General features: G+C 50.4%; 1 protein-coding gene across 19 annotated transcripts in view; it reads right to left on the reverse strand.

Moving 5' to 3' along the window:
* SVIL (supervillin) overlaps window positions 1–15,184 on the reverse strand; it is a 236,585-nt gene extending 221,401 nt beyond the window's left edge. For 3 of the 19 annotated variants that reach the window (XM_073801745.1, XM_073801739.1, XM_073801744.1), the window contains exon 1: window positions 14,885–15,184. The gene's annotated coding sequence lies outside the window, so the exon portion shown is untranslated. The other 16 variants (XM_073801750.1, XM_073801751.1, XM_073801749.1 and 13 more) reach the window with 12 other exon arrangements.
* Between the last annotated feature and the right edge of the window lie 3,649 nt (window positions 15,185–18,833).

The raw sequence follows: 18,833 nt of genomic DNA on the forward strand, positions 1-18,833 counted from the left end.
TTGGTGATCAGTGATCTTTTTTTTTTTTTTTTTGCGGTACACGGGCCTCTCACTGTCACGACCTCTCCCGCTGCGGAGCACAGGCTCCGGACGTGCACGCCCAGCGGCCACGGCCCACAGGCCCACCGCTCCGCGGCACGTGGGATCCTCCCGGACCGGGGCACGAACCCGCGTCCCCCGCATCGGCAGGCGGACTCCCAACCACTGCACCACCAGGGAAGCCTGATCAGTGATCTTTTGATGTTACTACTACAACTTGCTGAAGGCTCAGATGATGGTTAGCATTTTTTAGCAAGAAAGTGTTTTTTAATTAAACCATGTACATTGTTTTTTTAGACATAATGCTATTGCACACCTAACAGACTACAGTATATTGTAAACAAAACTTTTATATGCACTGGGAAAACAAAGAGTTCATGTTACTCGCTTTATTGTGGTACTTGCTTTACGGCACAGGTCTGGAACCAAACCTGCAATATCTCCGAGGAATGCCTGTATACTTCTGTCTGGCTTCCAGGCTAACCAGGAGTTAGAGGAGAAGGTAACTTTAGGAAAGCTAATCTTAAAGAATAAATCACAGAACTTAGAGAGTAGAGTTGAAAGAATCTGGATTTACTCACCTTATAGACCTAGAAATAACACCAGCTCCACCACTTAGATTTAAGTTTCCTGAGACTTAAGGCACTCATCTGTGGGGCTATGTTAAGAGCTACCATGAAGTAACGTATAGACAATGCCCAGCACACAGCCTACCCCAGAATGCATGACCAGTAAACATTAATTCCTTTCCCACCAGCATGGACTACTCAGTAAACACTCCTGGTACAGAGACTAGCTTTCCAGCTCATCTGCTTGAATAATCTCAGTAAGGATGGGGAAGGTCAAGATCTTCAACAGCAAAGCATGCCAGTATCTCTATCCTGATCACTGGATATCCTGACACACTGCTGAACTCAGCCAATACTTTTCCTTCTAACCCTCAATGAAGAGGTTTACTTTATTTACAGTGGTCACTGACATTCTTCTAACTGCTGTTGCCTTCCAACTCATAATGGATTAAGAGTGAAAGGAAGAAACTGAAGAGCTTTATAACAAAGTTTTAAATTGTGGGAAATGTAATTAAAAATATTGCTATTTTAAGTATCTTTAAAAATCCCATTGGAAAATATCACTTGTTATTGACCTAATCAAATCGAGAGTGAAAAAACAGGGCTAAGCGACGACACGGAATCCAGGCCAGACCCTAGTACCTGCTTCCTTTATGATCTGAGTAAAACAGTTTTCTTTGTGACCCTTAATTTCCTCATCTAGAAAAGAAAGATAGACAAGCCCAGTTCATCATATAGAGTGCAAAAGGAATTTAAATGAGATGCATGCGGAACTATTTTAAAAAATACTTAAGTTCAAGGTATTATTATTTTCAATGATCATGGTCATTGCTTGTTCCTATTAATATGGAAAATCAAGAGGTAACTGGGGGGTAAAACCTGTCAAGTATCAAGCCACTATTCTTCTTTTTAGATTTATGCACTCAATATTGTGTCAGCAAGCATAAGTTTTTATAAAGCTCAAAAATTTCCCAAATTACTACTGAAGAGATTTCTCTGCAAGTAACAGGAAGTGCAGTAACAAGAAAAAAAAGTTTGAGTAATTTTTGTAAGACTATATTACATAAAGCCCAAGAAATCAAGAAATTTTAGCTTAACACAGACCCAAACTTTCACCCAGACCCCTGTTAGAAAGTTAAGAAACACTGGCAACATCATATCTCAATAAAGCTATAGAAAGAAAGAAAGGGAAGAAAGAAGGGGGGGAGGGAGGGAGGGAGGAAGGAAGAAGGAAAGAGAGAAAGAAAAAAGAAGAAAGAAAGAAAGAAAACAGTGGCAATGACAGTTGGAGAATGCACACATTAAAACACAGCAAAACAAAAACAAAAAACAGTGCTTTCATGTTGGACACAGATCTGGGACAATCAACGTCTTCAGCAAAAAGCAGACAAATACTTGAATCCTATTCTCTAAACCCAATGTGGACTCAAGAGCACTAAAAACTCCAATCCTACTTTGATAGCTTTATTCTTAAAATTTTACATTAGCATTGTGCTGCCTTTCTGGAATCTCCCATTACTCATGTGCCATTCAGTACAGTGCACTGCCATTTATGTACTGGCTTAGCCCACTGGAAGCTCAATGCACCTTGGAGTCAGAAGACCTAGGTTTAAATTAAATCTCTATCCTGTCACCCGTTAGATAAGTGATTCTGACCGCAATTGGTGGTTATGACTAATGACATTAGCAATGTGAAAGTGCTCCTATATGTAGACGCTTAAATAAGCATCTCCTAAATTCAAACATGACTATTCATGCGAGTCATGCTCGTAGCACTTTAACTGAAACGTCCGGTATTCACTACCAAGACGGCATTACTCTTGGAAAGAGTTGTTTGCCCTACCAGACTATGAATGATACTTTAGGGAATAATAATAATAGTAATAATAAGAGGAACCCATCTTGAGAAAAATTATCTGAAGAGTCTTTTCATCTTTTAAATTGTCTCCACTCTCCTATCTATACAGAAACTAAGAAAAAATATTAAATCCACAGGCATCCTCATTATTTTTTTTTTTATTTTCTTTTTTGCGGTACGCGGGCCTCTCACTGTTGCGGCCTCTCCCGTTGCGGAGCACAGGCTCCGGACGCGCAGGCTCAGCGGCCATGGCTCACGGGCCCAGCCGCTCCGCGGCATGTGGGATCTTCGCAGACCGGGGCACGAACCCACGTTCCCTGCATCGGCAGGCGGACTCTCTACCACTGCGCCACCAGGGAAGCCCGGCATCCTCATTATTTACCTACACTGAGTGAGGATAACTAATTCGGTAAGCCTAAACACAATGGGGGCAACTCCTTCAGAGCTCATTAACTCTCCCCAGCTCTTCCTAGATTCCAAAACAATGGGGAAAGCATTTGGGAAATGGGACACCAAGATTAAACAGAAAAGCCATTCTGGGGTAACTATTAGCAATGCGTGTGGATCCGGCAACCAAGAGAAAAAGGTTTGGGTGATGATTCTGCAAACATAGCACTTATCTTCATGAAGGAGACTTTTAGCTGAAATGGGAAGTAAGGGAGTAGAAAATGTGTACAGTCGGCCCTCTACATCTGAGTCCCGCATGTGCGGATTCAACCAATCGCGGATCTGCACATGCGGGAATCCCGAGAATACCAAGGACAGACTGTGTTGCAAACTATGCTTATGGGGCAAAAAACATATAAGTGGGTTTATAAATGTTAGTGGCTCTACCATCAGATAAAGGATACTACTACTTGAACCTAGAACCAGTGTCTGTGCTCAAAATGAAAGTGGGAAGTTTTCCACAATAAATTTGCAGTTTCGTCTAAGGTTTGTTTGCGGTACGCAGGCCTCTCACCGTTGTGGCCTCTCCCGTTGCAGAGCACAGGCTCCGGGCGCGCAGGCTCAGCGGCCATGGCTCACGGGCCCAGCCGCTCCGTGACATGTGGGATCTTCCCGGACCGGGGCACGAACCCGTGTCCCCTGCATCGGCAGGTGGACTCTCAACCACTGCGCCACCAGGGAAGCCCTAAGGTTTTTTTTGTTTGTTTCCCAAGAAGCCTAGACATTAGCGATGGAACTAATTTGTTCATGGAAAAAAATAAAGTGGTTTCACTGCCTGATGTTCCCTTCCAACACCGGGAGAACCAAGTATAGAAAAAAAATGCCACATGATGAAAGCTTTTAGTTTTCTTAAGAAGTGATGAAGTTTTTAAAAAAAAAAAAAAAACACAGATGTTGGGTTTACATAAATAATCAACTGAAACATTTTTCTACTATATAATTTTCTTGTCGAGCATATAATATGCTTTTCTTTTTCCTGGAAATTCAATGTCAGAACTGTATGACGATGACTGTTTTCCAACAGATAACTGGATAATTCTGGGGTCAGAATAAGAATATAAACATATATACACACACACACACACACATATATCTACATATCACATATATCTTACTTAAAAGTCTTATGTCAGATTCATTTTTAGGTATGGGAAGGAAACAGTTTAACATTGCTTGAAATAAGTTCCTTATACTTGAGGTCACGGTCTATCAGTTTTTCTAGGAATGTAGGTTCTTAGCCTTATTCTTAGAGCTTTTGGACTTAAAATCCAACAGATTAAAAATCGCAGCTCTTCAAAAAAGAAAGCATGTTTACCTCCGAATTTTCAAGCATGGAATTTTCCCCTCATGGCACAGAGTTCGGGAACAGAGGACTGTCTTTCCACTTACAGTCGTATTAAGAGCCACATCTGAAACCGGACATACAGACACAACCCTGAAGCAGACCATCCTCGTCCAAGTTTCTTCTTGAGCCCCAGAGTGATCCATCCTGAAAGGCCACCCTGGGTCCCCACAAGCTGGTCCAGTTTCCCTTTCAAGCCTCTTTTTCTCCAAGAATCATAGGTTTCACCAACCTGCCCGGCCACGGTATCCTTAAAATCACAACTGGGATTTATCAGAAATACAGACGCTTGATCCTTGAAAGCCACTGAAGATAAGAGCAGTGTCGTCTACACCATGCTGGGTGTGAAGATGAGACTTGAGGGCTCACACACAGATATGCTTCTGATGGTGGGAAGTCCCTCTTCCCTTCAACAGGCCTGAAATAGAAGCACTTTCCTCCCCCAGACACGGTTGAGAACAGCAAGGCGGACACCAGAGGCTGCTGGCTGCGACACACAGCACCACAAAAAGAGGCAGAGCGCTGTGGAGTACAGTCCCTCCCGGGCGACAATGAGCCTGGCAGCCAGTTTCTGCAAAGCTTGGCAGAGGGGAAAAGGAAGGCTCTTTAGAAATACAGTTGGCGAAACACTGAGTATATGTAAATGCATAATTGCAGACTCAGAGTCACTGTCTCGACCAGTACATCCTTTACGGCACAGCGGAGGAAGTCTAGACCCCCACTGGACATCCTGTAACCGCATGGCTCTCCAGGCTTTCTTCTTCCTTCGTTACGTGCAGCGGTGCAGATGGACACAGAAGGAAAAGTAAACCTACAAGACGTTGACCTGGTGTCTCCTTGACTGCATAAAGTTTATGACTTGGGATCTGAATTCAAACCCAGACCTGACTACTTACTGTCTTCTCTCATTTGAAGTACTTCCTCTATCAAGGCTTCAGCTCAGAGAGGGTGCTGATTAAAAGACGCCCAGCACGTCCAGCCCGAGGCATAGAGCCCGAGGCACAGTCCCAGCCTCAATGCTGCATCGCCACGCCCACCACTGCATCCTGCGTGCCCGTCACACCTGGAATGTACTTCCGTCTCACCTACAACACGTTCCCGTGGTGGCAAAGCCATCTCCGACTGTAAGCCCCACGAGGGCAGGATTCCCTCTGTATTCTCAATGCCAAGCCCGCACACACGTGCACACACACGTGCTTAACAGACGTTTGCTGACCAAACCAATGAATGAATCAACAGTCTGACTGATCACTTTCATATCTTGTTTTCTATATAATCCCAATTTAAAAAACCTTTCCCCAGGTGTTGTTACAGACAGATTACTAGATTGCGTGAACTGAACCCGATGCCCACATCAAGATTCTGCTGGACGCCGATTACAGAACATTTGTTGAAACAAAGATCCCTTGGTCTGGGTGAGTCTATAGGAACATAAGCTCCTATTCCGATGCTCTAAGCAGACTCCCCTATCTACCAGGGCAGAAAAATGGGCTCCCTTTTAATTGGGAAGGTCTAGAAGCAAACTCCTTTCCCTTTGTTTTACAGAATTAAAAAAAAAAAAAAAAAAAAGGAGAGCAAGGTGCAAGGGCTCCAGGGCTCATGGGGAACACCACCTAGCAGGGGCTACACCCCAGACACTCTCCCTGCAGCCCTGGCTCAAGGCATCCTTCCCCACTGCTTCCCAACAGCCAACCCGTTCCATCGTGACCCTGAGGATACCCCTCCATGTTCGTAGCTTTGGAGAGAAAAATAAAGAGTCCCAAATCAGGGTGAATCCGTGAAGGATCTCCCCAGACCTCCTCTCCAGCATAGTTTCATGGATGAGGGATCACCGCTAGGAAATACCCCCCATGAGCCTCTGGAACGGCACAGACTTGAGATGACCAATCATTCAGAACTTACACACAAGCCAGACCGGCCACACAGTACAAACTCAACTTCCTTTCAAGATCTTTCAGAAATATAATTTGAAGGGGTGGGGGGAGGCGGGGGAAAGCAAGTGTTAATTCTGCTCTGTGTATGTACAATTTCCATTTGCAAGGAAGAGGTTATCCAAAAACAAGCTCATGTTTCAGTGACCTTCACGGCACTGCCACGTGAAAGGAGAGCCAAAATAAATCCCAAAGCCATTACCCCAAAGTTCAACCCTTTGAAATGCCCTGACTTGACCAGTTTCAAGACTGGTGTTTCCAAGTTTCAATTCCAAGAACCCCCTTTTTTTTTTTACAAATATCTAAATAAAAACTGTGATAGCGTATATGATGTATGTCACGATTATACCCAATGCAGGCGACAGCCAAGCAGGATTGGCCTGGGACAAAGACAGAAGGGCCTGCAAAATGTGGGTCTGAAAAAATACAGGAGAAAGAATCTACTTCTCAGGCAGCACAGTCAAAGAAGGGGAGGAAGGACTGTCTATTTGAAAGGGACTAAGAAAGTAAATCTTAACAGTGCTCAGCACAAGAAAAAAAATGTGTCACTATGTGTGGTGACAGACGTTACCTAGGCTTACTGTGATCATTTCGTGATACACACAAGTACTGAATCGTTAGGTTGTAGGACTGAAGCTAGTATGTCAACTACATCTCAGTAAAAAGAATTAAAAGGGTTAAAAAGGGGTGGGTCGGGGAGGGGAGGCAGGACAGGAACAAAGCCACGTACACACTGGAGGCCTGGGGAAGCGCACACACAAAGGGGCAGCAGGGAGCCCAGAGGAGGGGCTGCGACAGGGCAGCAGAATCAGCGGGAGGAAAAGCCGACAGGAGTCAGCAGCAAGGACAGCAAGGGGGAAAGTCACCCCGTGTCAAAGGGCAGGCTGGCTAGTGGGGGGAAGCAATTAAACACCAATGACAGATGGAGATAAGGGCATCCCAGGCAAGGCCGGCGTCCCGAAGACACCTGACACCGAGACTGCGCGGCAACAGACCGGCAGCAGAGGAGGGGCAGGCGTCAAAGAGGAAACACAGGGTCCCAGGAGGAGCGGAATGCTGCCTAAGTTTGGGGGTGCTGTTGGAGGCATATGGGGAGCAAAACCGTGGCTGCACGGGGCACCCGGGGGAGGCCTGGGCCCGGGAGGGGCCTCACGGCTGCAGCCCCAAAGCGCATCGGCTTCGTCCTCCTGCAGGGAAGGGGCTGCCGCTTCCAGCCTCTAAGCAGCAGGATACTGAAGGCGTTACCTGGTCCCCACGACCACGAGAGCCAGCGCACTTCCCAGCGCCCCCCTGTGAAAAGGAGGACGCGGTAACTCTGACCATCCGTGAACACCTGACATCCATCAAGAACTGTGTAGCGTCCAGAGCATCAAACGGGGAGAAGTACTTCGATGCAGTTAACGTGAAGTCTCCTTCTGAAAGGAGCTGAGCCGGCTGGAGAAGGACAGCAGGTCCAGTTACCATGCTGGGCCTCTGCGTGTCTGCAGGTGTGTGTGCACAGGTGTGCACGTGTGTGATGGGAAGGAGGGATGAACGTGTCAGAAAGCTGGATGGACCTAGAGCTCATCCATCAGACTGAGTGACGTAAGTCAGACACAGACAAATATCATATGATATCACTTAAGTGTGGAATCGAAAAACATGGTATCAATGTACTTATTTACAGAACAGAAACAGACTCACAGATATAGAAGACAAACTTATGGTTCCCAAAGGGGAAGGGGAGGAGGGATAAGTTAGGAATCTGGGGTGAACAGATATACACTGCTATAGATAAAACAGGTAAACAGCAAGGTCCTACTGTAGAGCACAGGGAACTCTACTCAACACCTTGTAATAACCTATAATGGAAAATAAGCTGAAAAACAATAGGTTTATATCTATCTATATCTGTATCTATAGAGATATATATAAAACTAAACCACTCTGCTGCACTCCTGAAACTAACACAACACTGTAAATCAACTACAATTCAATTTAAAAAATAAAGGGGGAAAAAAAAAGAAAGCTGGCAGCTGTGCTCGAAAGCCAAGACTCGAAAACAGAACGTGATGAATAAACGATTATAACGTGCAGAGAAGTGTAATAAGGAAGAGAGTCATCCCAGGGAAAGAACCCAGCGAGGACCGGTGCAGTCGGCGCAAGTACAGCGAAGTCTCCAGAAGGACCTCGAGGACTCATCCTCTAGTTTTGAGCAGGCTGACCCTTCCTAGACTTGGCCAGTGAGGGCGCTGAGTTCTGAGGCAGGACCTTGTGATTCCAGTCCTATAGCCCAGGCAGGGTTCTCAACAGCAGGCAGAGCCTGTTTCCCCTGCTGTACAACACACCCCACCCACTCCCGCCCCCGGTCATCAGCCCTGAGAACCAAACAGAGTTCCCCAGAGTCTCAAAAGAAAACGGCAGCTAAACCAACCGAAGGCCAAAACGTGGTCAAAAACCTAAGATTCCTAAGCAAGAGGGATGGAGTAAAAGATATGCGAATGTGTCCATGGCGCCCAGAAGGGGATTAAAGGGCTTAGAATGGTGGGTCTAACTCAGCAACTCTGGGTCGCTGGGTGAGCTGAAGCCACAGCCGTTTCCAGCACAAGAGCCCCTAAGAGTGAGACGAGCATCGGCGTCTGAGGCTTTTGCCCGTGTCCGAGTGATCGGGGTTTACTTTAGAACCTCTTCTAGAACAAAGGAACTGAAGCTGACTCAGTCCCTGTAAGGGGCTAGATTTACGCTTGTGGCTGCTAGAGGCCATTCATTCACAGGAACTAGGAGGCAAGACGCTTTCGAGGGCTGGGCAGGAGTCGGGGCCAGGGGGGCGCAGGTAGAGACAGGTGTGTCTACACGCACAGGCAAGGCCTTCTCTCGTTAGTACACGTACTCAACATCTGATCAACCCTATAATGCTGCTTCTGTCTTCCTGTACCCAGACACTCCTCCTCGGCTTTATTTGAGCAGACGTGGTGACAACACCGATGCGATTACACAAAGAGCTGCCTGAAGAGGCACTTTCACACAAAAAAGACGCTGCCTCTATTACAGCCCAACAGCAGTACTTGTTTGCGTCTGCTGTTTCTGAGCTCTGAGTCCTCCAGGGCTGGGCCCAAGCCCTTGTTCACCTTCAGGCCCGCTGCCATGTGGACGCTCAACCTAAGATTTGCTGAAGTAAACCACCCAGCCAAATCATCTCCGATAAGTAACAGTAACAACTTCTTGGAAACGCCAGTTTCCTCACGGATAAGGTAAGGGGCGTGGGCAAAGCACCTCCTGGCTCTAACGAATGCAAAATACCCTAATCTTCTGAAAACAAAAGAGCACTGTCTGGACACACATCGTAACTTTTACACATTTCAGGCAACAGAAAAATGTATGTGATTAACCTTGATGGATACGGCAATTAAAAAAAACACATTTAGTTTCAATATGAGACCCGTTCCTTTGTTAGTCAATGAAATAGAAAAGCGACCTAGGTTTTAAGTAGGGAAAAACTATATACACATTGGTCATCCTGAAAAAACTGTATTGGGAACAAAATGTTAATTCTGACATTTCCTTTTAAACCTTCTCCCCTGAGAGGCTCTATCGGGAATAACATTGACGTAACAGAAACAAACAAGACTCTTTACGGTGGCTACAGTTTAACAACGGCATCTGCGGATGGTTACCTTCCTCGGGGACTCTGCTCAAAAGCAGAGAACGGAGGCACAGTTGTCCCAGCAGCTGGCAAGTTCTCCCCCATATGCGGAGAAGTTGTGGAACAGCTGGGGAATGCAAGATGCTTTTGAACACGCTGCTATGTGATCCAAAATAACGCTGTCTGTTCATCTTCCCGACAATGGTAGCGACAGCCCAGCGCAGGTCTGGCGCATGCCCTACAGCTGCTTCTTTCTTCCGCCCTGGAAACTCAACAAGTAGCTACAAATGAAGCGAGATGCACAAAAGGGGAGAAACCCTGCCGCTAACCCTTTATGTGCCGTCCCCTGCTTACACGGCAGATCGCTTTGCCATGTGGGAGGACGCTGCATTTCGAACCCAAATGGAAAATCTACGTTTAGCTTTCAAGGGCAAGGCCTCCCTGGACTCCATGCCATGCCCATCCTGGTGACAACGTTCACGATCGGGTGGCGTTTAACAACATTATAAGGTCTCCAGTGCTGTCGCCCTGGGTGATTATTTAAAAGATAAATGCAAAATCGAGAACTAGGAAATAGCAACGTCCAGGGGTCTTTCATCAACAACTTGACATAGTATATTTTAAAACAACTGTTTCTCCACTTGTTGCTAAACTGAAAAGCTTCCGAGATCTTTTAACATATGAAATAGCTATCCTGCTTGTTAGCTGCTTCTGCAGCTTAACTGGACATAACCAGACCTCTCTATGTCACCTTCCAAATGTTAGTTTGGCAATTTTCAGATCATACATAGGTCACCATATTTGAGCAAACAGTTCTGAAATGTTATCTCAAACTCTCCTCCCTCCTCTGTCCATTTCGTGGCCCATCTTTAAACAGACTCCAGGCAATCTTCTGTTTTCCAAGTAATGGTCCCACTTGCCAAGTCGGGCCAGCACAATTTTCACAGACGCAGATATTCTCTTTAGTGTTGTCAATGGCTAGTGAACGAACAAAGAGAAGACCTGCTTCCTTTTCTCCAGCTTGTTTGGTTTTGAGCTTGCTTTTTTAAGTCTTGTCATCGTGGCTATTAGATACTGGCTTCAAATTTAAAGGAAAGAGAAATAGCTGGAGGGCTGGCCGCAAAATTACACAGTGGTAACACTAGGAGGAAAGCCCGATGGTTCCGGAGCCCCTTGTAAATTCCCTGGGCAACGAGACAAAGTTTTCCATCACTACCACCCCGCCTCCCACCACACACGGACACACAGCACTCGCTGACAAGAAGAAGAATCGCTAAGCGCCTCACACCTTGCTGTATGAACCAAGAAGATGAAGTTCAACTATCAACTATTTTGCCTCTCTAGATGAGGGAAGGGAAGAAAGAAAGAGTCTGTTCTTGGACATCATCATTATTAGTTAACACTCGTTGGGCGGCTACGACCTCCTAGGCTCTGCGCTACTAAGTACCTTGTATGAATGACCAAATTTAAGCCTTGCAGCTTGAAACCAGGTGGTGCTGTGACTATTCCTGCCCTAAAAGAGCAAAGTGAAGCTCAGAGAAGCTGAGCAACTTGCCCAACGCTACAGACCTATGAACGGTGGAGGCGGCATTCGAAGCCTGCCCTTAGTCATCATGCCTCACTGTCTCCACAACTGGCCCTGCACTAGGACATTCTGAGTCAGAACTGTCATTCCAGGGTTCCAAACAACATCTTTCTTTAAGGCAATACACTTTCAGTACATTCAAGACAACACCACCGCCCCATATTATAAACTTGAGCTCAATAATGCCTAAAGATGTGGAGATGATCTCAGATGTCTAAAAGGAATTTTAGAGTCATAACCCATCAGACAGTTAATGAAGGCTGGCTGCATTTCCAAGGCATTTGAAATACACATTCAGCGTGGTGGCAAAGTCACAGAGCTTAGACAGGGTAGGCACTGCGGCTCCTTTCTGCAGGGAAGGCCCACAGAGCTCCTAGCTACAGAGACCTCCTGACCCCAGGCCCACCTGCCTAATGAGACACCACACAAAGCAAAGGACAGCTGTTTCTGACTCTCTCTGGGGCTGTCAGATAATTCTAAGCGGTTTACTTGTCTTCACTATACCTTAAGCTTTAAACTAAGAGTTGGGGGACTTCCCTGGTGGCCTAGTGGCTAGGATTCTGGGCTTTCACTGCCATGGCCCAGGTTCAATCCCTGGTTGGGGAACCGAGATCCCACAAGCTGGGCAGCACGGGCAAAATAAATAAATAACTAAAAAGAAATAAACTAAGAGTTGGTTTAGCTGAGGCCTTGAGCCACAGAAAAGTCAGCCACAGGTGGAAGGTCAATCTAACCCTAATAACGAACATGATCAAACCGAACCTGGGTTTACAGCCTGCACCCTGACTCTTCAATCAGCAAAACCCGTAACAACTTTTCAGGAACGTCCTTTGGCATAAAACTGGGATGAGCAAACCTTACCCTTTGGGGCAGGAGAGACTCTTGGGCCCAGAAACCTCTTTAAGCCTGTCTCCCCACCTGTGAAATAGAAATCACCGCTCTGGAGGAGGCTGGGAGGTTTCAAAGCGAACGGTGAAGCGCTTTCCCAAGTGGACACAAGATTCTCTCAACAGAAGGCCTTTCCCTACTTCAGAAGGGAGTGGCGTCAGATAAGATAAGAAAACGTGAATTCTATCCACGGATTACCGAGGGATCAGGTTTCACACCAGACCAGAGCGCCCCAGGTTTCTCTCGGGCAGCACCTCCTCTGGGTCCAGCTCCCGCGAAATGTCTGTCGCGCAGGGGAGATGGTGCCCCTGCCATTCCAATGATAGACTCGTGCCTAAGTCTGGGGTTTGCATAACCTCGGGGGAGGGGGAGCGGGGAGGACAGGAGCTCTCTCCTTTCTCGCCGCGGTCCTCTCCCCTTCTGCGGAAATTCCAATGGCAACAAACTGTCAAGGCTGCACCGGAGCTGTACTGCCGAGGCCAGGAGCGCTTAACCCCGCACCTGACCCAGACTGCGGCCTGGACTGGAGTCGCCGGGCCGCTAACTCACAGGAATGCAACCACCGCCTTCTGGAGGTCCCCTCTGGGCGCCCGGGGCCGCCGCTGTCACCCCAGGACTAAGCCCCTCCCTTCCGGGAGCCCGCGGGGAGGGGCGTGGCCCGGCGGTCCGGCTGGGCGCGCGGCGCTGGGACCGTGCGCCCGCGGGGGCCCTGGGGCCCGGGCGGTGGGGAGGGCAGGCCGGCAGTGTCGCGGTTCTACGCACACGCGTGTCGCTCCCCGGGCCGCCCCTCCCCCGCCCCTCCTGCCCGCCTAACCGGCCGCCCCGCTAACTTCCCGAAACTCCGCGGAGGGAAATCCTGAGACAGCCGGTACCTCCGGACGGCGCGCGCCGGGGACGGAAGTGGGTGGGAGCGGCGGCCGCGCCGCGCCTTTGTTGCTGCGCCGGGACCCCGCGGGCCCACGGGAGCGCCCCATCGCGGCGGCCCGGGGATCGGTCGCCCCTCCCAGCTCGCCGACCCCGGCAGGACCGCCCGGAGCCCGAGCCTAACTGACCCCTCCTCCGGCCCCCAGAGGAGGGCGCGCCGCGGCGCGTCCTAGTGTCTGCCAGCCGGAGCCCGGCGAGGCCGATGCCCGCCCTCGGCCACCGCGCCAAGGGACGCTCCTCACCTTCTTTCCGAGCTTTCCCCAGGCCTCTGGGGGCACAATCGCCGCTCCCCGCCCCACAGCAGCTGGGCAGCCCCGACTCTCGACAGCGCCACGGCCACTCCCTGACTCCCTGCACAGAGTGAGGACCGGGTCCCCCTCCCGGGAGGATTCACCGCTCCTCACCTGGAGCCTCGCTCGAGTCCCCTCCCCTCCGCCGATCCGCGCGACGACCAGGAGCGGGCGCCCTCTGCCGGGCCTCCCGGCCGGAGCTCCCCAGGCCGGAGTGGGTCGGGAACATGGAGCCCGGCCGAGCGCGGGGAACCCCGCGGCCACCCCTCGGGAGCAGGGGCCATTGCGCCGGGACCGTCCCGGGCCGCCAAGCCCGGGCTGGGCCCGACCTCGGGCCAAGAGGACCAGAGCTGTCCCTGAACCCCGGGGCCACTGCGCGCCCGGAGTCACCACCCCACTCGCGGGCCGGCCGGTCCAGCCCTGCCCCCGGGAGGCGTCCCCAGGAACCCGCCATCAATCGCGTGCGCACGGAAAGTCAGTTTAAAAGCCCCGGAAAGTCAGTTTCACTGTGTGAAAACAAAGTTTGGGTCCTCGTTCCCAGTAGCCCTCCTCCGCCCGAATTAAAGGGACGGAGGGGAGGGCGGAGGCCTGTCACAACCCCCGGGTCCTAGGACTTGGAAGACGCCTGGGGCGAGCTTCAGAGACAGTCGCAGCCCGGGTGGAGCCCAAGGTCGGCCGGCGCGTTGCCCCCCAGCCGGGGGGTGTGGCTGGCCCATGACTCGCTCTTTCGCCCGGGTAAACACACTTCCAGCAGGTGAGCCTACCCGCCCCCGCCTCTGCCCTGCGCCAGGTCCTGGGTGCAAGTGTGGAGGGGGACCAGGGGGAGCCGAGAGGACACCCAGGCGCGATGGGCCGCGTCCCCCGCCGAGCGCGTCCACGCGCGCGCCCCGCCTCCCCGCACTCACCTAGCCCGCGGGCTCGCCCACCTGCCGGCCGGCAGCCGGCGCACAGCTCCCCGCGGCGACGACGGTGGCGGAGGGCGCACGCTGGTCCCTGCGCGAGCTGGCTGTCGGCGAGGGAACCGGGAGAGTCTGTCCGGCGCCCCGGCGCCGCAGCTGCCCGAGCAGACAAGTTGCGAGGCGGCTCAGGGCCGAGCGGGCGCCTCCGTCCCCGAGTGCGGGCGCGCGAGTCCCGGCGCAGCGGGCGGGCGCCGGGTAGTAGTTGTAGGGCCCCCGGGTGTCGGCCGCCGGGCGTTCTGAGTGGCTCGGACCGCGAGCCAGGCTGGAGGGGCCGGCGCGACCCACCCCCTCGGCACGCGCACGCGCCGGCCCGGGGACGCGCACGCGCGCGCGCCCGGCGGCTCCGGGGCCCCGGGGCTCGCCGCGCTACCCGCGCTACCCGCGCTGCCCGCGCTCCAGTCCCGCGTGTTGCCCGAGGGGCGCCGCTGACCTTAGAGACCCCGAGCAGGCGCCCTGAGTGTCCAGCAGATGCAGGGATAAAAGCGTCCGACGTGTGCGAAGGTTGTAGCCGCAGTTGTCAGAGAGACCGTCAGGGAGACCGTCCTGGTTGTCAGGGGGACCGTCCTGGCCCCGCGGCTCACAACTGTGAAAAAGTCACGTCACCCTCCGACCTGGCCGTCTTGACGGGGGACCAACCCCTCTCTCCGTGGTTCTCACACTTCACACTTCGGCGGATCAGAATCGCCCGCCCACCTGAGCCTAGTCACGACACAGAGCGCTAGCTCCTCCCCACTTTCTCATTCTTTACATCTGCCAGGTGAGGCCCGGCAGCTGTGCAGACTAAACAGCTGAGGTGCGTGAAGTGCTTGGTAATCTGCAAAGCAGTGGCTAAATCTAAACTTGCGAAATCCACCCGTGCTACGTGTCTGTTTCACTAGCAGGTGTTCCCATTTAATCTCCCTCCAATCCCTGCTTCTTTTCCTCTGAGTGTTAAGACTTACTTTCCTGCTAGGAGGCAGCAAGCTTAGGCATGGCAGCCCCTATGGGAGGAGAGAAAGGCGAGCGCGTCAGCTTCCTAGGGCCGCCATCACAAACTACCAGACGCTGCGGCCTAGACCACAGAAGCTTCTTTTCTCACGGATCTGGAGGCTGGAAGTCCAAGATGGAGGCGTCTGTCAGGAGGGTTGGTTTCTTCCAAGGCCTCTCTCTCCTTGCCTCGCGGGTGGCTGCCTTCTCTGTCTTGGCCTGGACTCTCCTATGTGTCTGTGTCTAATGTTCTCTTTTAAAGACACCAGTCACACTGGATGACAGCCTACCCATAAGCCCTCATTTTAACTCAGTTACCTCTTTACAGACCCTCTCTCCAAATACAGGCACATTCGGAGGTACTAGGAGTTAGTGCTTCAACAGATGAACTTGGGGGGTCGGGCAGGGTGCGGCAGGGCCTGGGGACGCAGCTCAACCCATAACAAACAGGGAGCGCCACTGCCCCGAAGGTCCTGGCACAGAATTTGAGCGTCAGCCTTCCCTCCTCCCTACTTATCCCTGTACCCTCCCCGTAGGCTGGCCTGTGTGTGGACTGACGCACACTGAAAGGCTGAGATTCAAAGCTGGAAGGACTGAAAATCCAGTAACAAAACGGCCCTCTTAGCTCAGGGTCCTGGGAAATACGATCAGGACAACACTGCAGTGTGTGAAATGGATATTGGAGAATGTATCAGCAATTTGGAACCCTGACCCAGCAGATATTTCAGAACCAGCCCATTACAGTTTGTTAATGCCTAAGTACAGAGTCACCCTTACCTTCGTCCTGCCTTTGTTGGAGCCATGCCATCTCCAGAAGCCTCCTGAACGAGGGACTGTTGAATAAACGCAGTAAAGACGCTTCCCTCCTCCTAGCTCCCTGGGAGAACTCTGGCAGCATCGAAGCTAGGAAAGGCAGGTGGAAGCAAAGATAAGGGCGATTTGCACGGATCCCAGGCTCACCAGACCCAGCTGATCCTCAGCAAGTCAGCAATAACCCTGAATTGGGGGCCTTCCCAGAGCCTCATTCCCAATCCTCTGCTGGTCCCAGCTTTGCTGTGTGGCTTCATCTAACACCAGGCTAGGCCGCTCCCCAATCTCCAAATCCAAGTGGCTATTGGATCGGCTTGGGCACTCCAAAGTCGGTGTGTCCATCATTGAACCCTTTCCCCAGACTCTGTCTCCCCGCCTGCACCCTCGATCTGAGCGGATGGCCCAGACGCACATCCGAGACAGGACCTGCTGCAAGCCACCCGCTAAGGTGTCCTTGATGCCTCACAGAGGCCTCCCCGCTTACCCATTCCCACCGCCGTTGCCCCAGCCAAGGCCCTTCGTACAGTTTCTTCTCTGGTTTTCGACACCGGCCCCCCAGATAGACCCGCTGCCCCAGCCTGCCTCTGGCCAGCATCACCCACGCTGCTCCTTTAGGGATCTTTCAAAGCCAGAAACCTCGTTATCCTGTGCCCTTCTTAAAACCTCTCAGTGGATTTCCTTTATGTTTCGGGAGAAAATTCAAGCGCCTTTGCTCCCCTCCTCTGGAGGCTCATCTCTGACCATTTCCCACCTGTGTCCTTCGCTGGCGCGACAGAGACCACTCACAATGCCTGCAGACTCGAGAGGGCTCCTGCCCTCAGAGCACAAACCCCTAGGACTCTCTTGGTCTAAGGAGACGGTGTCACTCCTCTTCCAGCGTCCTCCAGAGAGCCACCAGGTCTAGGAAGCCCACCCACTCCTTCCTGAATTGGGGGGGGGTCCCCACAGCACCCCAGGTGCATCTCGGTTGTAGCAGAACATTGGCCATGATTCCTGGATCACCCTTCTGCAACCAAGAGGTCCTGGACAACAGGATCCTTATCCATTTTTGTAAGCCGAAGTCTAGGCTGCACTGAATGCTCAAAAAAAAAAAAAAAAAGTTTGCTTTAAGGAATGAATTAATTCTTAGAAATTCAGAGGATTTAGTCAAATGTGGCATCTGTTAGCAAGTCCCTTATTTGGAGCAAGCTTCACTTTTTCTGACAATACTTGTGAACACTCTCCCTTAAGTCACTTCCTGTTTGAATTATAGGTTCATCCTTTAGAATCGCTAATTAACTTCTATGCTTCCTAAATACCCAGGGTGCCTCTGGGGTTTTCAAGCTGCTGGTCACGGAATCAGTTTTATGGGTAGAGATGAGCATTTTTTTTTAATGAAACAGAATTAGAATTAAACACATGCATCCTGCCTAGTAAGAGTTAGTGTTGTTTTCATAAAACTTTTGTTAACTATAATTCTGAATGGTGGGTGTGTGTGTGTGTGTGTGTGTGTGTGTGTGTGTGTGTACAAGGTTGCTGTGTCGTCCAATTTATCCCTTCCTGTGGGTAACGGTTAAAAGCTGGGGCAACACTATCTTACAGAGGGCTGGAGTTGTGCTCTCACCAGATGACATATTTTTAGAGACACTGGAAAAGGGGGTCATTAAGCAGAGAACATTTTCTGGAAAGAAATTCTGAGCCAGACTTTTAATCAAGGAATTGGCCAAGTGGAGAGTAAAACACAGGACTCCCTCTGGCACACAGTAGGTGCCCCCTAAGTGCTTGGATTGCCTGGTCTATTCATGGAGATGTGTGCGGGAAGTTCTCTTGGCTGGAATCTGTCAAGGAGTAATAAGAAATGAGATCAGTGACACAGAGCAGAGGAAGGAGGCCTGGGTTGTGGCCAGACCTTGCCCTGAGGTTTCACGAACAGGAGGTGGAGTGACATGGGATTTCCTAACCCGGCTTCCATCACGAACGTTCCAAGATCAAATGTTATGAAGCAAACCTTTGCTGAAATAAAAATACTACTTTCCCTGGGTTAGAGTGGGAGATGTAAGTGCTCAAGGCAATGAATTCAGATGAGAAGCTGTATTTTCTCATCTCTGATCGTCAACTCGTCTGGAAAGCCTGTGGGGAGAAGGGCCTAAATGAGACAGGATTATGAAATGAAGAGAAGTAACAGGTGGCCCTTATAAAACTATAACCTTGAGAGATCTGCCCAGTATTTCCATCCATATTAGACGCCTTTAACTGAGAAACCGAGACCCAGCCCACAACTATTCGGAAGGCAAGGTCCTCACTCCCTAAAGTTTAGAATCTGCAAAAGAAGGTTGCCGTGTAATTAAAGAACACATATTATTGCTACTATGTTTTTTCATTGCTTAAGTCGTTCTGATTTGGGCAGATGAGAAGAATAAAAACTTGGACCAGGGGGATAGAGATAAGATTTTGGGAGGGTTGTTAACTTTAAAAAAAAATGTTAGACTTTTTTATTTTATTGCGGTGACACTGGTTTATAACATTATATAAGGTTCATGCACCCAATATTCTATTTCAATTTCAATATACCTTACAGCATGCTCACCACCAGAAATTTAGTTTCCATCCATCACCGTACAGCT

This window comes from Tursiops truncatus, chromosome 2 (genome assembly GCF_011762595.2).
Source record: "Tursiops truncatus isolate mTurTru1 chromosome 2, mTurTru1.mat.Y, whole genome shotgun sequence".
Taxonomy (NCBI): domain Eukaryota; kingdom Metazoa; phylum Chordata; class Mammalia; order Artiodactyla; family Delphinidae; genus Tursiops; species Tursiops truncatus.